Here is a 20,930-nt window from a genome sequence, read left to right on the forward strand (position 1 = left end):
ACAATGAAGAAAGAAGAAAGGATTCATAAAATGCAGATTCTCTCTTCTTTGAACATATTACATGACTCGACATCTTCTTGTAGGAAAGGAAAAAAGCAAAGAAGGATAAAATAAGAAAAAAGCCATGAACAGAGCATCAAGGAATCAGTATAACAATTTTGAAATACAATAATTTCAATATCTTGCAAAATCACAACAAAAAATTAAGTAGTTATGAACAATTAGAAATACATTATACTGAAGGTTGAGTACAATTTGTCTTTTGGATTGAGAAAATATATAGCTGCAGAAATTTTGCAAAATCAACACATAACAAGAACCTAAGGCTCTCTAGACTCCTTTTCCTTGCTAAATATGCAGGCTTTCCATGGAAAATTTTACAATATATTTGTTCTATGAAAAAATGCTTCCTTTCATTCCTTTTTTCAAAGCAGGTAGCATGCCATCAGCAGCCTAGCAGCGAACAACCAGCGCCCAGTCACAACAATCATGCACGCACCAACAAGCCAGCAAAAACACAACAGGTGCCCGGACACACACACATAACTAAGCCACTAAGCAAACACACAAGAAGAACTCGTAGCTAGCAAGCGAGCGCTACGGCCACCAGTTAACATGACGGCCACAGAAATATAACCAAGCTCGCTGATTCCCCAACAACATAGCATTCACAATGCAATACAGCACAACCAGGCGAGCTTTGACACAATTACCAAATAACATAGTTCTGGACTTCTAGTAAAGAATGGGCCTAATAATTGAACAGATGGATCTAAAAAATATACTTTCGCCTATAACCAAAATCATGTTAGCAGTGCCTACATATATTTCATCTGGTATAACAATACATTACTTACACTCAGAGAATTAAAATCCTAGCTTTAGAGCGTGAAGCTAACCAACCAGAACAGTATGTATGATGCTACCTCTACGCCATTACCTTGTCGTCCGAAACTCATCTAATACTTCTGTCAAATAGTCAATCATTTCTCTGTAATGTTCCACATTCAATGTCTTGTCACTAATAAGTAAATAAACACCTTATAGCAATTCCTTCATAATGCCTCTAACTATCATGTGTATAACAATTGGTTCTTTCTATACCCAGCATTGTGCGGCTAGCCATCTCCTTGACGCACACTTGACTAAACCAAACACCTTAAACCTAAGATTATGAGTCATCATTATTAGGTCCTGCATGCATATCTAAACTGAACTGACAAGTTATCCCATCGTCTACTAACCAAGCAACACCACAGTGGCTTAATCTCCCAAGGGCAAAAATATGCAGTCCAGAGCATGCAAATGAATGATATTGTCGTGGAATTGTCACGGCAGATGTCCTCGAGCTAGGACTTAGTCGTGGAGCCATCGCAACCAGGAAGCTTGAAGGGGTTATGCGGGACAAGGATCACGAGGGTTTATACTGGTTCGGCCCCTTACGGTGAAGGTAAAAGCCTACGTCCAGTTTGAGGTGATATTGATTAGGGTTACGATCGCCAGGGAACTAAACAGCTATGCCTGGCTCTCGATGAGGTTGTCGTCCTTGAACCGCTGCCGGGTCGTCCCTTTATATAGGGAGGCTGACACCCAGCAGCCCTTAGAGTCCTGGCCGGCTCATAAGAACGTCCGGCTCGGACTCTAAACTATACTTGCCTTACACTACAAGTCTACTATAATAATGATTGTAGCTACAGGCCCTAAGCCATATCCGGGTCTCGGCCCATCTCTGGCCCATCATCTTGAAACTTAGCTCCGGGCTTCTGGCAATGACCGTTCGAGTAACCCGGCCCCTCCTGGCGGGTGACTCTAAGGTCTATATCCTCAACATTAGGCCCCAGATTGACTTGAGCCGGCTCGTGTCAATCTTCAACTCTGCCGACAGAAAAAATCTCCGGCTTACCTTTCGTATGAAGGCCATAACCCGGAGTGACGTCATCCTCCGGACTCCGGATAATCCGCCGTGACGTCATCCTCCATTAAGTCCGTTTTTACTCCGCCAGATCCGCAACGGATCTTTGCTTTTACTGTCTTTCCGAAAATCGAGGCGTCGTGAGGGGGAGATAACCACGCCGAGGTCTCCTTGAATCTCGCGCCCACTTATGACTTCGCCTTATAAATAGGCCGGCCCAACGTGCTCTTCCCACGCTCTCTTTCTTCCTCCTCGCGCCGTCGCTCTTCTGCCCGAGCTCTGCCACTGCCACCGCCGTCGCACCCTTGATCTTCATCAACCCGGCCGCTGCATCACCCTGACTCGGACCAGATAACGGCGGCGACTTCCGCTCTTCCCCAACTCCGGTGAGTCTCCTCTGCCTTGCTAGAACAGATCTGTGGTAGAGTTCGTCTGTGTTCTTCATGTTCGTTGCGGCCTGCGGTAGTTTTGTTTTTTACCACCCTTCTCTTGATCTTAACTCTGCGTAGAACCACTGCGGTAGATGTTTGATATCCATTTCACCTGCAAGAAACCCTCTCTTTACTGCATAAGAACCGTGTTCAACCTCAAGAACTTCTCCTGCCTCTGTTTTTTAGGTCTAGAAAATTTTCATTTCACCCGACCATTTTGATCCAAAAAAGTTACTGCAATATGTGAAACCTGTTTTACCACACTTAGTAAAAACTGCAGCCCTTGAATCTTGGCGGCTTATATTTCCGACTTAAAGAAAACACGCGCTGTAGAACTTTCCGGTTTAAAGAGAACCATGCTCCGTAGAATCCTCCGGCTTAACTGCGGTAAGCCGTAGATGACCAACTTATTCTGAATGCCCCTACGGCTTAAATAACCCACCGTATCTGAATATATATCATTAGTCCCCTTCATAAGCCGCCACCTTAGTTTGAACAATAGATCTCCGGCTTATAATTAACCCGGATACTTTTCTCTTTATCATAGACCACCAACCTTCACCATGCCTCCCAAGGCTCCCATCACGTGCAACTGGATGAAGTCCAACGTCACCGACGAGACCCTGGCCAATTTCGTTAAGTCCGGATATTTGCCTAAGAAGGAAATTATGTCCTACCGTGCCCCTGACCCGTCGGAAGAGAGACCACAGCCAAGGGACGGGGAGGTAGTGATCTTCGCAGACCACATGAGCCGGGGCTTCGCACCGCCCGGCTCAAAGTTCTTCAGGGACGTGCTCAACTTCTTTGACCTACGACCTCAGGATATAGGACCCAACTCCGTATCCAACATCTGCAACTTCCAAGTCTTTTGTGAAGTGTATCTTGGAGAAGAGCCGAGTCTGCTGCTCTTCAGAGAGCTGTTTTACTTAAACCGCCAAAATGAGTGCGCCAATGGGCCGAGTCTAGAGTTAGGAGGCATCTCCATCCAGCGGCGTAGGGACTGTCTGTTCCCTTACGCAGAGCCGCCGAGCCACCCTAAGGACTGGAATATGACTTGGTTCTACTGCCAAGATACGTCCCCGGCTGACGAGAACCCGCTGCCCGGCTTTCGCCCAACGCGCCTAGAGCCGACTCATCCGCTGTCCGACAAACTGACTGCCGCGGAACGCCAGCCTCTGCTTCCAACGATCAATAAGATCAAGGCCCTGCTAGGCAACGGTCTGAACGGAATTGATCTGGTCCGGGTTTGGATCTCATGGCGGGTGATCCCATTGAGTCGCCGCCCCGGCTTAATGTGTGAGTACACCGGGCGAAAGGATGACCCGCAGAGGCACAGTCGCAATGATCTTCCAGAAGACGTTGCAGAGGAGGAGACCAAGGCTCTTCTAAACGAGAGCTTGGCAGATTGCGGAAGAACCGGGCTAGCCCCCTTCTGCAAGATCAATCCAGCCCCAGCGGTAAGCTGCTGACCTTAACTTTTATCTTCGTCTGCATATAACCTTCAACTGAACCGTTTTAAGAATCAATCATTGTATCTTTCAGGCTGATGATAAGTTCTGGCGGGTCAAATATGACCATGAGGTGGCCAAGAAGGCCAGGAAGGCGAAGAAAGCCGCCAAGAAAGCCGCCCCTCGCAAAAAGGGAAGCAGACCCACTGCTTCGGAGCTATTGCAATTAAGCGACAGCTCCGAGTCAGAGGTAATCCTTAAACCTTTAAATTCTTGCCATATTTGTTGCTTGTTGCTGTCCGCCTTATCAACATTTGCTCATTGACAGGATGACACCGGCGCCAGTAACCCGGTGGTTGAAGAGGTAATGTCACTTCCCTCCGACTCGGAGCCTTTGCCACAGCTGAAAGTCCGAAGAGTAACCCGGAAAGTAAGCTTTTCACATCCATTAGCTCACCAAGACCCTCAATTTCTTTTGAAGCAGCACGTTCACGAAAGCCGGCGTCACACCCGGGCCCGTAAGGACACCGACCTCTCCGCCGGGTTACCCGACGCAACCAGGAAGCGTCGTACTGAGGTTTTTTCTCACCTGTACCCTTTTCATCCGTTGGCGGGTGTTATCCGTCAGCCACTCAACTCTTCTGACTCTAATTATCAGGAGACCTCCCCATCTTCGGGTGACTCCATGCAGTCAAGTCTGCCGGCCTTCAAGACTGCACCCGGGTAATAACAATCTCCTTACATTATCTGTCTGTGCTTACTCTTTGTGTGCCTAACACTTCTGTTTTTTCAGTGCCCAGGCAAAGCTCACTAAAAGAGCAAAGAAAACCAGGTCAGCCGGAGTGCCAGACTTGCCTGACCCGGAGGCGACGGCTCAAGAGCCGCCAGCTACCTCCGCCCCCGAAGCCACCATTCCAATGGACACGGCGCCTGAAGCTCCTACCCCGACTACCAAGACAACGACCGAAGCGTCGGTTAACCCGGAGGCCTCCGGCTCAGCCCCACCAGCAGACGACCCGGACGTGGTAATTACCGGGACGGAATTCGTTGAGCCGGGGAGACCGACCGCGTTGGTCAAATGCTCCGCGAACGGGGAGTTACTGCAGCCCCACCGGGTGAACCTGGACCTCTCCGGCTACACCGACTTGAGCATTGGAGAGCTCGTCTCTGGCTACATCAACCAAGTCCACAAGAGCCGGGACGCCGAGATCGCCATGGTCAACCAGATCCAACAAAAATCTGAGGTATCCTTCTGCTGTCTTCTTACTTACTATATAGTGACCCTTGTCATGCTAGCCCCCAAGTCGACGACTTATACTTGAATATGTTGTAGACTTAGGTTCCGGCTTACTCAACTGAGCCGGCAGTACGTAGATAGATACGTTCAATATGCATTAGCCCCCAAGTGCCAAGTGTCTTTTCTTGGAAAGCGCTTGGGACTTATATAATGACTGTTAATAACCCGGAAATATATGCAGGCTGTTGGCAAGAAATTAGAGTCGGACCTTGCGGATCTCAAGAGCCGGCTGAAGACACAGGAGATGGAAACCCGGAAGGCAAACGCCAAGTTTGTCTCCAGCATCGCCGCTCAAGAGAAGCTGAAGACCGAATTTGATGCTGAGCGGAAGGCCTGGGCTGAGGAGAAGGCCGCACTGGTGACCCGGGCGAAACAGGCGGAGAAGGCGCTCTCTGAGAAAACCACCGAGATCTCCGGCCTAAAGCGCCAGGTTTCCCAAATGGTAGCCGCCATCTTCGGTAAGTCGCCTCACCGGCTTTCATCCATGTTAGAATGTTTACATCTCCTGATTCATCCTTGTCACCGGCTTATCTGATGTTGTTAAACAGGTCCCAGAAGTGCCAACCTCAACCAGAGCGTGGTCACCAAGCTAAAGGCCGTGTACACCTTGGTAGAGCAGCTCTACACCGGGTCACAGCGCGCCTTAGCCGTGGTGGCCCTATCCAATGAGGTGCCGACTCACCTGGCCGAAGTCCTGCGCCGGCTCGCCGTTCTGCCGCAGCGGATCCAAGAACTGCGAAGGGCCTCCGCAAGAGCCGGAGCAATCGCCGCGCTGAGCCGGGCTAAGGCATTTCTGCCGGAGCTAGACCCGGCAGACATCGCCCTGGGTTACCCAAGCCTGAAGGAAGACGGCTCAGCCTTCGACCAGAAGGACTTCGCGGCATGTGTGAAGGTTGTACGCCCAGTGGCCACCCTCATCAGGAATGACACTGACTTAACCAAGTACCAGCCGGGTTATGATGTGGCGAATCAGAGGATTCCAACCCCTCGCTATGAAGCCCTCAATCTGATCCCTCCGGCTCGTCAGCACACCTTCGCCCCAGAGATTGACCCGGCGGGGTTAGTTGATGAAGAAGCCCAATTCGAAGCTCTTCGCGGCATCGACTGGAAGTCATCAACTTTCCAAGTCTTTGGATCAGCCGGAGGAGAGGACAGGAACGAGCCGGAGACTTCGACTTAGCAGGCATCATAAAGCGGCTGGCGGTTCACCGAACAACGCTCCATCCTTGAAACTTGACGAATTTTGTAATAGAATAGGTGCAACAATTTATCTCTGCCGTGCCATCGTGCACGTAATGAATGCTGAAATCCCTTGAAGTTATCCTTTTGGTGTTCCTCCGGGTCATAATTATCCCTTTGTCCTTCTCAACCTTAAAAGGTGCCTTTAAGTATCTGCATAGAAAGGCAAATCACAAGTCTCAAGGCGGCTTACCACCCTGAGAATTAGGTGTTTGAGATGGATAACCCGGAATATGAATCAAAGAAGACTGGTCCTTAGTTATACTCTGAACATAGCCGTGATAACACACTTAACGGCCTGTAAGCATACTTCCGGATTAAATAACCCGGGTAGCACGGTTGGTATCTTAACTCTAATTTACTTGCCTTGATGACATCCATGATGTTCAACTAACAAGATAAACCAAAATTAAGCCGGCAAGTGAGACCCGACCATGCACACTTTGTCATAATCAGAGTAAACTTGTGATAAATCAGAACTTAGGGGCTTCCAGTTCGAATACGACCAGAGACCCGGCCCAAAAGGGGTTAAGCCAAGATTCGGATACGATCATATAGCCCCCAGTGGGTGTGGCGATGCCAATCAAGAGGGTACCGACAGCTATGTTCTCTTTGGTTCGAATACGACCCATGTTTGAACAGGAAGCCCCCAAATGATTCTTAAAATTGTTTAACGACGCTGATTCGAATACGATCCACGTCGGTTCTCAGAGGGGTTAAACTGTGATTCAAATATGACCAAAATTAACTTCCTAATGAGCTCGGCACTTTGCCAATCAAGTGGGTATCGACAGCTATGTTCTCTTTGGTTCGAATACGACCCATGTTTGAACAAGAAGCCCCCAAGTGACCTTACTGCTTACGGCTAGACTCGAATACGATCATAAGCCGGATCCTCCTTTAAATCAGCATGTAAAAAATAACACACGCATAATTGGAGGAGAAAAAAGGACAGAGGTCCTGCTTTATTGCTTATCATAATATATACATGTCTGAGATAAATATGTACACCACAAGAGCCGGTAGCTCAAGTGTAGTAAGGCCGAAGCTGAGCTATATTCCACGGCCGACGGGTCTCCTCCTCAGATTTACGCGAATCTTTATGTTCCCGAATATCAATGAGGTAATATGACCCGTTGTGCAAGTTCTTACTGACCACAAAGGGCCCTTCCCAAGGTGGGGATAACTTGTGTGCATCTGTTTGATCCTGGATGAGCCGGAGCACAAGGTCGCCTTCCTGGAAGACCCGGGATTTGACCTGGCGGCTATGATAACGGTGCAGGTCTTGTTGGTAAATCGCTGAACGGGCTGCTGCCACATCACGCTTTTCGTCCAACAAGTCCAGAGCATCTTGGCGCGCCTGTTCATTATCTGTCTCAACATAAGCCGCCACATGAGGTGAATCGTGACGGATGTCGTTGGGGAGGACTGCTTCTGCTCCATAAACCATGAAGAAAGGCGTGAAGCCTGTAGACCTGTTAGGAGTAGTGTTGATGCTCCATAAGACGGAGGGCAACTCCTCCACCCAACAACCCGGCGTCCGTTGCAAAGGGACCAAAAGCCGGGGCTTGATGCCCTTCAGAATCTCCTGGTTAGCTCTCTCAGCCTGACCATTGGATTGGGGGTGAGCCACTGAAGAAACATCAAGTCGGATATGCTCTCGTTGACAAAACTCTTCCATAGCGCCTTTGGAGAGATTGGTGCCATTGTCAGTTATAATGCTGTGCGGAAAACCAAAGCGGAAAATCACCTTTTTCATAAATTGAACCGTCGTGGCTGCGTCGCACTTGCTAACCGGCTCAGCTTCCACCCACTTCGTGAATTTGTCAACTGCCACCAAGAGGTGGGTCTTCTTATCCTTGGACCGTTTAAAAGGCCCAACCATATCAAGCCCCCAGACCGCAAAGGGCCAAGTGATTGGGATCATCCTCAACTCCTGAGCCGGCACGTGAGCCCGTCGTGAAAACCTTTGGCAACCATCACATTTACTGACCAAGTCCTCTGCATCAGCATGAGCCGTCAGCCAATAAAAACCATGACGGAAAGCCTTGGCCACAAGGGATTTTGAGCTGGCATGATGGCCACAATCCCCTTCATGGATCTCACGCAAGATCTCTTGACCTTCCTCAGGGGAGATACAACGTTGAAAAGCCCCTGAAACACTGCGGTGATGTAACTCGCCATTGATGACGATCATTGACTTAGCCCGCCGGGTTATTTGCCTGGCCAAAGTTTCATCCTCAGGCAACTCTCCCCGGGTTATATAAGCCAGATATGGCATTGTCCAATCTGGTATGACATGAAGAGCCGCCACCAGTCGTGCCTCCGGGTCAGGGATAGCCAAGTCCTCCTCTGTAGGCAACTTAACCGAGGGGTTATACAGGACACCCAGGAAAGTGTTAGGCGGCACCGTCTTTCGCTGAGAGCCTAGCCGGCTTAAAGCATCAGCCGCCTCGTTCTTCCTGCGATCAATGTGCTCCTCTTGGTATCCCTGAAAATGCCCAGCAATGGCATCAACCTCGCGGCGATAAGCCGCCATGAGAGGATCCTTAGAATCCCAGGTGCCTGATACTTGTTGAGCCACCAAGTATGAGTCACCAAAGCACCTTACCCGGCTTAAGCTCATCTCCTTAGCCACCCGAAGACCATGGAGCAAAGCCTCATACTCAGCCGCATTATTAGTGCAAGGAAACATCAATTGTAGCACATAATGGAACTTGTCACCCTTAGGGGAAGCTAATATAACGCCAGCCCCCGAGCCCTCCAGCTGTCTGGACCCATCAAAGTGAATAGTCCAATAAGTGTTATCTGGCTTTTGCTCAGGCACTTGTGACTCCGTCCAATCATTGATGAAATCCACCAAAGCCTGAGATTTAACAGCAGTACGTGGCACATATTTGAGACCATGAGGTCCAAGTTCTATAGCCCACTTAGCAATTCTCCCTGTGGCCTCTCTGTTTTGAATCATATCACCAAGAGGGGCAGAACTGACCACAGTGATGGGATGACCCTGAAAATAATGCTTAAGCTTCTGGCTCGCCATGAACACACCATATACAAGCTTCTGCCAATGCGGGTACCGCTGTTTGGACTCAATGAGCACTTCGCTGACATAATAAACCGGCCGCTGAACCGGATGCTCCTTACCCGCCTCCTTGCGCTCCACCACAATAGCCACGCTGACGGCTCGTGCGTTTGCCGCTACATACAGTAGTAAGGGCTCCTTATCAACCGGAGCTGCAAGGACAGGGGGCTCTGCCAGCTGATTTTTCAAATCCTCAAAAGCGGTATTAGCCGCATCATTCCAGACAAAGTTATCAGTTTTCTTCATCAACTGATATAAGGGCATAGCCTTCTCACCCAAACGGCTTATAAACCGGCTTAAAGCAGCGATGCGACCCGCCAAGCGCTGAACGTCATTCATACACGCCGGTTTGGCTAGTGAGGTGATGGCCTTGATCTTCTCCGGGTTAGCCTCAATGCCTCTGTCAGAAACCAAGAAGCCCAATAGTTTGCCTGCAGGAACACCAAAGACACATTTGGCCGGGTTAAGCATCATCTTATAGACCCGGAGATTATCAAAGGTTTCTCTTAAATCATCTATCAGGGTTCCCTCTTTGATGGATTTAACCACAATATCGTCCACGTAAGCGTGAACATTGCGCCCGATCTGTTTATGAAGACAATTCTGTACACAACGCTGGTAAGTCGCCTGTGCACACTTGAGTCCAAAGGGCATAGACACCTAGCATAAAGCTCCAAAGGGAGTGATGAACGCCGTCTTCTCCTGGTCCTTAACTGCCATCTTAATCTGATGATACCCGGAGTAAGCATCCAAGAAACTTAAGCGTGCACAACCTGCCGTAGCATCAATGATTTGGTCGATATGGGGGAGAGCAAAAGGATCAGCCGGACACGCCTTGTTCAAGTCCGTGTAGTCCACACACATCTGCCAGGTGCCGTTCTTCTTGAGTACGAGCACCGGGTTAGCCAACCACTCCGGGTGAAAAACTTCAACAATGAACCCGGCCGCCAAGAGCCGGGCCACTTCTTCACCAATAGCTTTCCGCCTCTCTTCGTTAAACCGTCGAAGGAACTGTCTGACCGGCTTAAATTTTGGATCAACATTGAGAGTGTGCTCAGCGAGTTCTCTAGGTACACCTGGCATGTCAGAAGGTTTCCACGCAAAGATGTCCCTATTCTCACGGATGAACTCGATGAGCGCGCTTTCCTATTTCGGGTCCAGATTTGCACTGATGCTAAACTGCTAAGACGAGTCACCTGGAACAAAATCAACAAGTTTAGTCTCATCAGCTGATTTAAATTTCATTGCTGGTTCATTCTCCGTGGTTGGCTTTTTCAGAGAGGTCATATCTGTTGGGTCAACATTGTCTTTGTAAAACTTCAACTCCTCTGTAGCACAAACAGACTCTGCATAAGCCGCGTCGCCTTCCTCGCACTCTAGAGCCACCTTTCGGCTGCCGTGAACCGTAATAGTCCCGTTGTGACCCGGCATTTTGAGCTGTAAGTACACATAGCACGGCCGTGCCATGAACTTGGCATAAGCCGGCCGTCCAAATATAGCATGGTATGGACTTCTTATCTTGACCACCTCAAAGGTCAGCTTCTCCACCCTGTAGTTGTTCTCATCACCAAAAGCCACTTCCAATTTGATCTTGCCGACTGGATAAGCCGACTTACCGGGTACCACACCATGGAAGATAGTGTTTGACTGGCTAAGGTTCTTATCGACTAGCCCCATATGACGGAAAGTCTCATAATAGAGGATATTGATGTTGCTGCCTCCATCCATGAGTACCTTTGTGAACTTATAGCCTCCCACCTGAGGAGCCACCACTAAGGCCAAGTGGCCCGGGTTATCCACCCGGGGAGGGTGATCCTCCCTACTCCACACTATAGGCTGCTCATACCACTGTAAGTAGCGTGGAACCGCCGGCTCAACAGCATGAACAGCTCTCTTGTGAAGCTTCTGATCCCGTTTGCACAAACTGGTGGTGAACACATGATACTGTCCACCGCTAAGCTGCTTTGGGTTGGTCTGATAACCCCCCTGCTGCTGTTGATGACCCTGACCAGACTGTTGATTAAAGCCCCCTTGACCGTTCTGAGGACCGGAATTTGAGCCGCCGCCCGGGCCATGAAAGCCGCCGGTGCCTGATCCGCCGCCCGGGCCATTGTAGCTCTTAAAGGCCTTCATGATCGCGCAATCCTTCCACAGGTGAGTCGCTGGCTTCTCTCTAGAGCCATGCCTTGGACAAGGTTCATTCAACAGCTGCTCCAGCGTTGGACCTGACCCGCCGCCTCGGGGAGGGGGCCTCCCCTTGCGTCGCTGGTTATTACCTTGGGAGTTGGCGTTGGCTACAAACTCTAGGCTGCCATCGGCCTTACGCTTGCCTCCTCCTTGGTTCCCCGGGTTAAACTGAGGACCCTTGCCGTTGCCGTTCTTCTTTCCCTTCCCTGTCCTTTCATCGTCTGAAGGGGGATCCTTGGTACCGTCAGAATCGGCGTACTTGACAAGAGCCGCCATTAGGGTACCCATATCGGTGCAGTCGCGTTTAAGCCGTCCGAGTTTCATCTTAAGGGGCACAAAGCGACAGTTCTGTTCCAACATTAAGACTGCAGAGCCGGCATCCATCTTATCTGATGAATGTATGATCTCCTTGACCCGGCGAACCCAATGGGTCGTGGATTCACCCTCCTGCTGCTTACAGTTAGTCAAATCCACAATAGACATAGACTGCCTACAGGTATCTTTAAAGTTTTGAATGAACCGGGCTTTCAGCTCAGCCCAAGACCCAATGGAGTTCGGTGGTAGCCCTTTCAACCACGTGCGGGCAGTTCCATCTAACATCATGGTGAAATATTTGGCCATGGCCGCCTCACTGACCTCTAGCAATTCCATAGCCATCTCATAACTCTCAATCCAGGCTGCAGGCTGTAAGTCAGCTGTATAGTTAGGCACCTTCCTAGGGCCCTTGAAGTCTTTAGGCAGACGTTCATTACGGATGGCTGTCACCAAACAAGGGACACCCCCGGTCCTGGTAGAAATACCCACATCAACGGACGTCGTTGGATAAACCGGGGGGTCTGGTAAGCCGTCAATTGAGGCACCTGCTCCGCCTCTTGCCGCGCTTGGTCTGCTGCGTAAAAGGCTCCATTATGAGGCGGGCCATGGCCAGGGGGCGGGTCATGGCGTCGGACATTACTTGAGCCGGTTGCTGAGACCATGTGCCGGCTGTAACTCGGGCTCTGGCCTGGACGAGGGGTCGAGTGGATCCTGTCCCGGTTGTAGGAGTACACCTCTTGCTGTGCCAGTGCCGTCTGCAGGAGTTCCCTGACCCGGTGGGTTTCGATGGCCGCCGGAGAGTCGCCGTCAACGGGGAGAGCCGCCAGTCGTGCTGCCGCAGCTACCATGTTCTCCAGCGGGTTATCATAATGACCCGGGGGTATTGGCACATACTGAGGCGGGGCAGGGGGCACCTGGGGAGGCCCCATCACCCGTGGCTGAATAAGGGGTCCAGACCCGGGCGCAATGACCCCTGGCGGGTTACTAGACCCTGCACCCGGCGTGTTGAAAAGATTGCGTGGATCGTAAACCGGTGGGAGTCGAGACTGGGCCTTCTGATGCCTCCTTCTCATGACCTCGTTGGCCGCGTTCTGATCCATCGTGAGTTGGAAGGACTGCGCCTGAATCAGCTGAGTCCGGGCGTCGAGAGCCGCCCGCTCCGCAGCCAGCCTGATCCCTTCTGCTGCAAGATCCTCTTTAGCTTTTATCAGATCCAATTTTAGCTGTGCCACCTCCCCATCATGCTGAGCTTGATCCGCCGGGTCAACCGTGGCGGTTAACAGGGCCGTCATCTTGTCCGTGAGATCCATTAGCACCTGAGCCGGAGAAGGCACCGGTTTTCCCGCTCCAGCAGCGAGGTTCTGAACAGGCTGCGCACCAGCCATAAAAACTCCAACCTGACTTGGTGGCTCTAAAAGGTCCGGAATACTGTCACCATCGAAACAACCCATGAGCCTGCCATCTTGAAGCTGGTACAACGAGTTTGACTCATCGGTGGCCGACTCGTCATCAGAGCCGGCGGCCGCCTCATCACCGGATCCAGATCGATCGGAGAGTCCCCCATGGATACACCCCACAAAAGCATGTTTTAAGGCAGGCCGGGCCTGGGCGGGTCGCGCAAGCTGAGCCGTCTCGATGAGATCAGCGCAGAGACCCGGCTCAGGGCCCGGCTCACCAATCTTGCCGATGAAAACATGAATTCCGCCGAAGGGGACCCGGTACCCGTACTCAATTGAGCCGACGTCGGGGCCCCAGTTTGCATCGTCGATGTAGAGCTTGCCGCGACGACTCTTGGTCATCCGGCCCACGGCGTATCCCCTGAGCCCTTCGAAGCTGCCCTTCAAGAACTCAAATCCACCGTGCGCTGGCCCCATGGTGGGCGCCAACTGTCGTGGAATTGTCACGGCAGATGTCCTCGAGCTAGGACTTAGTCGTGGAGCCATCGCAACCAGGAAGCTTGAAGGGGTTATGCGGGACAAGGAACACGAGGGTTTATACTGGTTCGGCCCCTTACGATGAAGGTAAAAGCCTACGTCCAGTTTGAGGTGATATTGATTAGGGTTACGATCGCCAGGGAACTAAACAGCTATGCCCGGCTCTCGATGAGGTTGTCGTCCTTGAACCGCTGCCGGGTCGTCCCTTTATATAGGGAGGCTGACGCCGAGCAGCCCTTAGAGTCTCGGCCGGCTCATAAGAACGTCCGGCTCGGACTCTAAACTATACTTGCCTTACACTACAAGTCTACTATAATAATGATTGTAGCTACAGGCCCTAAGCCATATCCGGGTCTCAGCCCATCTCTGGCCCATCATCTTGAAACTTAGCTCCGGGCTTCTGGCAATGACCATTCGAGTAACCCGGCCCCTCCTGGCGGGTGACTCTAAGGTCTATATCCTCAACAGATATGGCGTTCTTTCTATACCCAACATTGTGCGGCTAGCCATCTCCTTGACGCACACTTGACTAAACCACACACCTTAAACCTAAGATTATGAGTCATCATTATTAGGTCATGCATGCATATCTAAACTGAACTGACAAGTTATCCCATCGTCTACTTACCAAGCAACGCCACAATGGCTTAATCTCCCAAGGGCAAAAATATGCAGTCCGGAGCACGCAAATGAACGATATGGCAGTAAGCCTATACAATCTGCTATTTCATCGGTGTAATGATCACCCTCCTACTACAAGCCTTTATCTACAGCTCTAAATTCCTTAGCAGCACTAAGAACAAACCAGTTTCTAGCAGCAGCAAGATGAAACAAAAGATAAGGATGTTTTCTGATTGCATAGGCATTTCATTGAACAGCTTGCAAGCAAGCAAGGGTAAAGTCGCCCCACCTTTGAAGGCAAGAACCTATAGGAATGGGAATGCAAACCCAACAATAAACTCATTGTTGAATTGTGGAAGAGTACCAATGGAAAATACCTTTTTCGCCATCATAGGAATCTCAGATGCATAAGCCTGTTACAGTTTGTCAATGACTTTTGTACCAATACCTTTTCCATCCACTGGCCAATCGTCCTAATACCTCAGATATACCTGCATTCAATTAAATAAAGGGAAACGTTTAAAATCGGCGTGCCGGCCAAATCTTCGGCCGGTCACACCGCTCTCTCACGCAGCTACTCATTCTTTTCTCCTCCACACGTCACGTGCCCCATCCACCGCCTGTGCCATGCCTTATCTCTTCACCTCTGAGCTCCACCACTCATTTCACCTCATTTCCGTCTACGCATCCTTCCTCTATCATTCTTTCTCCCCAAAATAACAGTACCGTGGATCCCCTTTCTCTGGATTTCCTCTCCAATATCCACTCCTCACCTAATCCTGCTCCTCCGTTGATCTCTAACGCAACCAAATCCACTGCTCCGGTGGCCGCGGATTGCACCGTTCTGAAGGAAGGGAGGCGGAGGTGCTGCTACGGGAGCCAGGGCGAGCGGCTACCGTGGGGAAGGACATCCACGGTTGCTGGAGACGGCGACCAGCGATACTACAATAGGCCGAGCCGCACCGCGCACCTACGTCCAAAGCTACAACCACGCCGACCGGCGTTTTGGGGGCTGCATACCATGTGCTGCAACCGTGTGTTGGAGATGACGAGGCCACCCAGCGAGGATGCTGGAACCGGTGACTGTCCCTGCTACGCCCGGCGACGTCCACGGCGAGGACATGTGCTGCAACCGGCCGGCAAAAATGCTGGAACCAGCTCTCTGTTTTGCTGGAACCGGCATCCCATTTTGCTGCGATAGCAAACAACGACCGGTGAGGATGGCGACGACCATATTTTTTGCTGGAACCAGCGTCCCATTTTGCTACCACCATGTTTGCTTTTTGATGGAACCAATCCAAAATTTTGCTGCCATGTCATTTGCTTTTTGGTACAACCAGTGTACAATTTTGCTACCACCATCTTCAGTTTTTGCTGGAACCAATCAATTATTTTGCTACCATCGTGTTCGTTTTTTTATGGAACCAACCCAAATTTTTGCTACCATGTCATTTGCTTTTGGTACAACCAGTGTACATTTTTGCTACCACCATCTTTGTTTTTTGCTGGAACCAATCAATTTTGTTGCTACCATGTTTTTTGGATGGAACGAGTGCATCACTTTTTTTGCTACCACCGTTTGAGTTTTTGCTACAACCAATGTTCTCAATTGCTACATCCATTTACATGACACACATCACGGCGTCATGTAATTTGCTGGAACCAGCAAACAATTGTTCGAAGCGGCATGCTTTTTTGTTCGAACCATCATTTCTTTTTGGTGGAACTAGCTAATTTTGTTTGCTACAAACGACTCCTGAAGTTTTTCTACTGCTGAGACTTTTGGTGGAACCATCATTATTTTTGCTGGAACCGGCAAGTCTTTTTGCTTCAACCCTCCTATATTCGAGTTGCAACCATGCGAGCAGAGGCAGCTGAGGCAAGTGTCGGGCACGAGCGACGGTCGAGCGGCAGGCAAGCGCGGGTGACGGGCACGGTGGCGAGGGTGGCAAGCAACCTCGGGAAGACGAGGACAAGTGCGGGCCGTCGGCGAGCGCACGGGATCTGGCATGTGCGCACGCTGCCTTTTTTTCTTGTTTTCCTGTGCGTGTTTGACTTTTCAAACAAAGCAATCAAACGGTTGAAAAAGTATGTATCGGGTGGCTGGGGCTTGACGGGCCCAACCGTTCGGCCGGTGCGCCGGCGCCTATCAGCGCCCTTAAATAAAAGAGCAATGCTATCTGATGGTTACACAGGGAACTAAAAAACAAAGTAACAAGGATAGGTCCACACAAAATAATGATGAAAGAACTCATCTATGGTGTCTTTCAAGGAAACTTTGAAATGATTTGTAACAAGTTGTATTGGGTCCCCTTTCTTCCAACCATTGCAACGGCATGAATAGCAAGCCGGAAAGGAACCAGAAAAGGAAGGAATCGAGGGCATAAATCAACCCCAAATTAGACCACCCAGCAGAGAAATCCACCATTGTTTTCACCACAAAATCAGATCAGGCAAGAGGGGAAATCGACAGGAGAACAAACCACAAGAACGCTGGCTTCTTCCCTGTGTTGTTTCCCTCTTCCTCAGCGTGGACCACTTCGCCGGACCCATGGCACTGTCCGGGTCGGGGCTGGAGTTGACGGCCATACAGGCAAACCTGAACCACCAGCAGCTCCCTGCTGCTGCTGCTCCGATCTGGCGTATGACCGCTGCCTTCCACTCCTCGCAGTGCCCCTGACCCTGCCCGCATCCGTCGCTCCACCAACCCATGTTGGTTCCGCCCGCATGCGCCAGACCCTCTATGGCCTTCCGCCGCCGCCCTGATCCGGCTGCTGCCATGGGGCCTAAGCAATCAGATGTCTCCGGCCTAGCTGATCCACCCCCACCGACGGCCCCTTGGCCCTCCCCTGCTCCTCTACCCCCGGTTTGAAGACCCGACCGTCCATGCGGGAGGCCCCCTGTCCGAGGACGAGGGCAAGGGGCGCCAGCGGGGACCAGGGAGGAGGAAGGATGTGGCGGGCGGCGGCTATCCGGACGAGCAGGAAGGAGGTAGGGGCTGCAGTGCCTATGGCGTCGAGCAAGGGAGGAAGCAGAGATGTGGCGGCTAGGGTTGGGGCAGAGCGAGGGAGGAAGGTGAGGTGTGGAGGCTGGGGTTGGTGCGGGTGTGGGCTCTGGCTTGCGATGAGTATTGGGAACGGAGCGCGCGCGGGGATTGGGCGAAAGCCTTTTTCACGCGAGATGGATCAACCCAGCCAATAAACATGCGGCGCGAGCCCACCAGTCATTGGACAGCTAGAACAACGACAAGGTGAAATCAGGTTTGACAGCAGGTAAAGATCCTATGGCTCAGACACTCTAGATGACCAGATCCAACGGCCAACGAAGCCCCAATCGGGGGAGCCTTGTGGAGGTGAGTTGGCTAGCCTCATTATTGTTTTAAATTTGGTCCTTTGAGTTTTAACACTTAAACTCGATGGTCGTTTGCTACTCTTTCTGCTACCTTATGATGCGATGATAAATTCCGGATGAAGACATTCTGCAGACGTTCATTTTTCATTGTGCATGTCATTATCTTCGTTATCTGTTTATATGCAGGATGAATTGTCTTCATAAGTTGAACAGGATCTCCACAAAGTAAAACCTGCCATGTGCATTTGCATTCAAAAGCAAACTACTTATATGCACATCTTCAGGGGGAGCTTTTTTCTACTTATGAAGACAATGCCTTAATCCTTAACTTTCACATACTTTTATCCCCGTTGAAAACTTCAACTAGTTTGTCATCAATCACCAAAAAGGGTGGAGATTGTAAGTGCATCTAGTGCCATCCCTAGTTGGTTTTGGAGTATTGACGACAAACTTGGTTGAGGGACTAATGTGTTTGTGAGAATAGCAGGATAACACAGGTAGTAGTCCCATATTGATTCGTTTTACCTACGAGAGATGACCCCTAAAAATGTCTGAAGACATTGAAGACAATGGTGGTTTGTGAAGATATTCACACTGAAGATTATGACATGAGAAGACATTCACATGAAGACTATGGAGTACGAAGACATAGTTGTTTCGTAGTTTCCTTTTCTTCTTTGTTGAGTCATAGGAACCACCGTACTGTTAAGTGGGGTCCAAGTGAACAAAGTCAGAGTGACTGATGTGATGCTCAACCAAATCCTATGTCTTCGAGCGAAGACAATGAGAGCAAATCTTATCCAGAGCTGGATGAGTCAGCTTTAATTGTAGCCTAAGTCAAGCTGCCGCGTGTGTTTGAAATTTGACCGTTGGACATGTGTCAGTTCCTTAGTGACCCAGGGTCATTTCGGACAAATCAGGTCGGGTTGCCTCCTAGCTATAAATAGCCCACCCCCTACACCATAAATTGGTGGCTGCTTAGAGTTAGTGCACGACTTTTGTCGTTTGAGAGCAACCCACCTCCAAAGCATTTGAGAGAGAGATCCTTGCGAGGACAAAGCCCAAAACACCCAGAGCCAAAGAGTGCTAGGCATCACTGAAGTCTTTTTGTCCGCGTGACCTGAAGACTTGTTACATTTGAGGACTATGAATCCTCCAGCCGATTAGGCGTCACGTTCTGAGCATCCAAGAGCCATTATGGATTGCTAGTGAACGAAGTCTATGAAGGTTTGGAGGTCTACCTTGAAGACTTACCAGAGTGATTGGGCGAGGACTAAATGTTCTTAGCTCAAGGGGAATAAGGTGAAGACGTGATCTTCTGAGTTAAATCTCAGCCTCCCTAACCAGACGTACAGTTGTCACAGCAACTGGAACTGGTCTACCAAATCCTTGTCTTCACCAAGCAACTGGTTCTATCCTTCCCTTCCCTTTACTTACAGTTTGTCTTCATGAAGTCATTGCCTGCTTGCATGATCTGAGTATCTTCACTGCGTGAAGATTGTGTACTATTTGGCTTCATACTATCTTCCATCCTAATCCATACTACCTAGCTGCTGATAGTCTTCGTGCTTTCACTTCTTTGCTTACTTGACTACGGTTTGTCTAGTGTAGTCTACCTTCCACTGCATATCAATAGGTTCATTTCTACTGGTTGTCTTCAAAGACCCCGTGTTTTGAAGACTTTCATAAAAATCGCCTATTCACCCCCCTCTAGTCGATAACTAGCACTTTCAGCCGTCACCCCCTCCAATTCAAATGGCTGGTAAACAAGAAAAGTAGTTGAACGACCTTGTAGGAGAGACAAATGTAATAGATGGTGTGGAAAAAAGAGGGCATGAAATAGTTCACATATATATGGTTTAACTAAAAAGGATAGCATGACATAACTTCACATATATGATGTCTATCTAAGCTCGATAGCATAGCATGACATAATTCAAAGATATGATGACTAACTAAACAAGATGGCATGGGATAATTATATGATGTCTTTAGTAAACAGGTTCGCATGACATAATTCAAAGATATGATGACTAACTAGACAAGATGGCATGGGATAATTATATGATGCCTTTAGTAAACAGGTTCGCATGACATAATTCACATGCATGTTATCTAAGTAATTAGGATCGCATGATATAATTCACATATGTGATTCATATACTAAGAAGATGGCATTCGCATATATGATGTCTCAACTAAGAACATGGTGTTGAACATTGTCTATATGATGTCTAAACTATGCAATGCAAGACACCATATGCATGATATGAGCAGTATAACCGTGCCAGGTTAGAGCATACACCTCGGTGGGGGAATAGGACTGGTCATATGTCTCTGAATCCATCTTTGAGGAGCTATATGGACCCAACAAGAGATCTGCTTCGACAGGTAGCACTGTCTGCTCTGAAGGCCTTGTTTTCACTCCAGATTTTCCATCACCCACTCAAATGGTTGATTCACAGGAAGAGTAGTTGAATATACAAACATTTTCGACAAATGGAAATGTAATGAAGAAAAAGAATGGCAAGATATAATTTAAATATATGATGCCTGGCTAAACAGGATGGCATTGCATATTTCACATATATTATGGCTGGCTAAAAAAGATGAGATTGCATAATTCACATATATGATATAGAAACTAAACAGGTGCCATTACATAACATGTATAAACTAAGTAGATGACATATATAATGTCGAAGGTAAGCACCGCAAGGCAACATATGCATGATATGACCAACATCATCATGCCAAGTTAGAGCAAACACCTCGGGGGGTAAATAGGAGTGTCCAGCTCCTTCTGAATCCGCCTTCGAATAGATATCTTCCTTAGGATTATAATTTGGAGGAGAGGGGAGGGTTTGCCATTGCACCCGCCATGGAGCGATGTCTTCATGACATTGTATTGCCGCGCAAAACTCATCTCTTTTTCTCTACACGTTCAGCATGATTGTGTACAATATCAGACATGCACACCAAAAAAATGTGAGATTATGCAAGGAGAGCATGCAGAAATCTAGAGTGATGGTAACAACCAGTGGATAGATCCAAAAATGATGATACCAGGCTGATCATAGCTTTAATTAATAAAAAGACAAATGATGATT

At 49.3% G+C, this 20,930-nt stretch overlaps 1 long non-coding RNA gene across 1 annotated transcript; it reads right to left on the reverse strand.

Annotated features, from left to right (window-relative positions):
* Positions 1-938: 938 nt before the first annotated feature.
* LOC120976868 (uncharacterized) lies at positions 939-17,145 on the reverse strand. The gene is made up of 3 exons (XR_005773464.2): positions 16,953-17,145; positions 14,847-14,960; positions 939-1,021 (listed from the first exon to the last, which is right to left on the reverse strand). It is a non-coding gene; the product is annotated as an uncharacterized lncRNA (long non-coding RNA).
* Between the last annotated feature and the right edge of the window lie 3,785 nt (positions 17,146-20,930).

The sequence above is a fragment of the Aegilops tauschii genome, chromosome 1 (assembly GCF_002575655.3).
Source record: "Aegilops tauschii subsp. strangulata cultivar AL8/78 chromosome 1, Aet v6.0, whole genome shotgun sequence".
Taxonomy (NCBI): Eukaryota; Viridiplantae; Streptophyta; class Magnoliopsida; order Poales; family Poaceae; genus Aegilops; species Aegilops tauschii.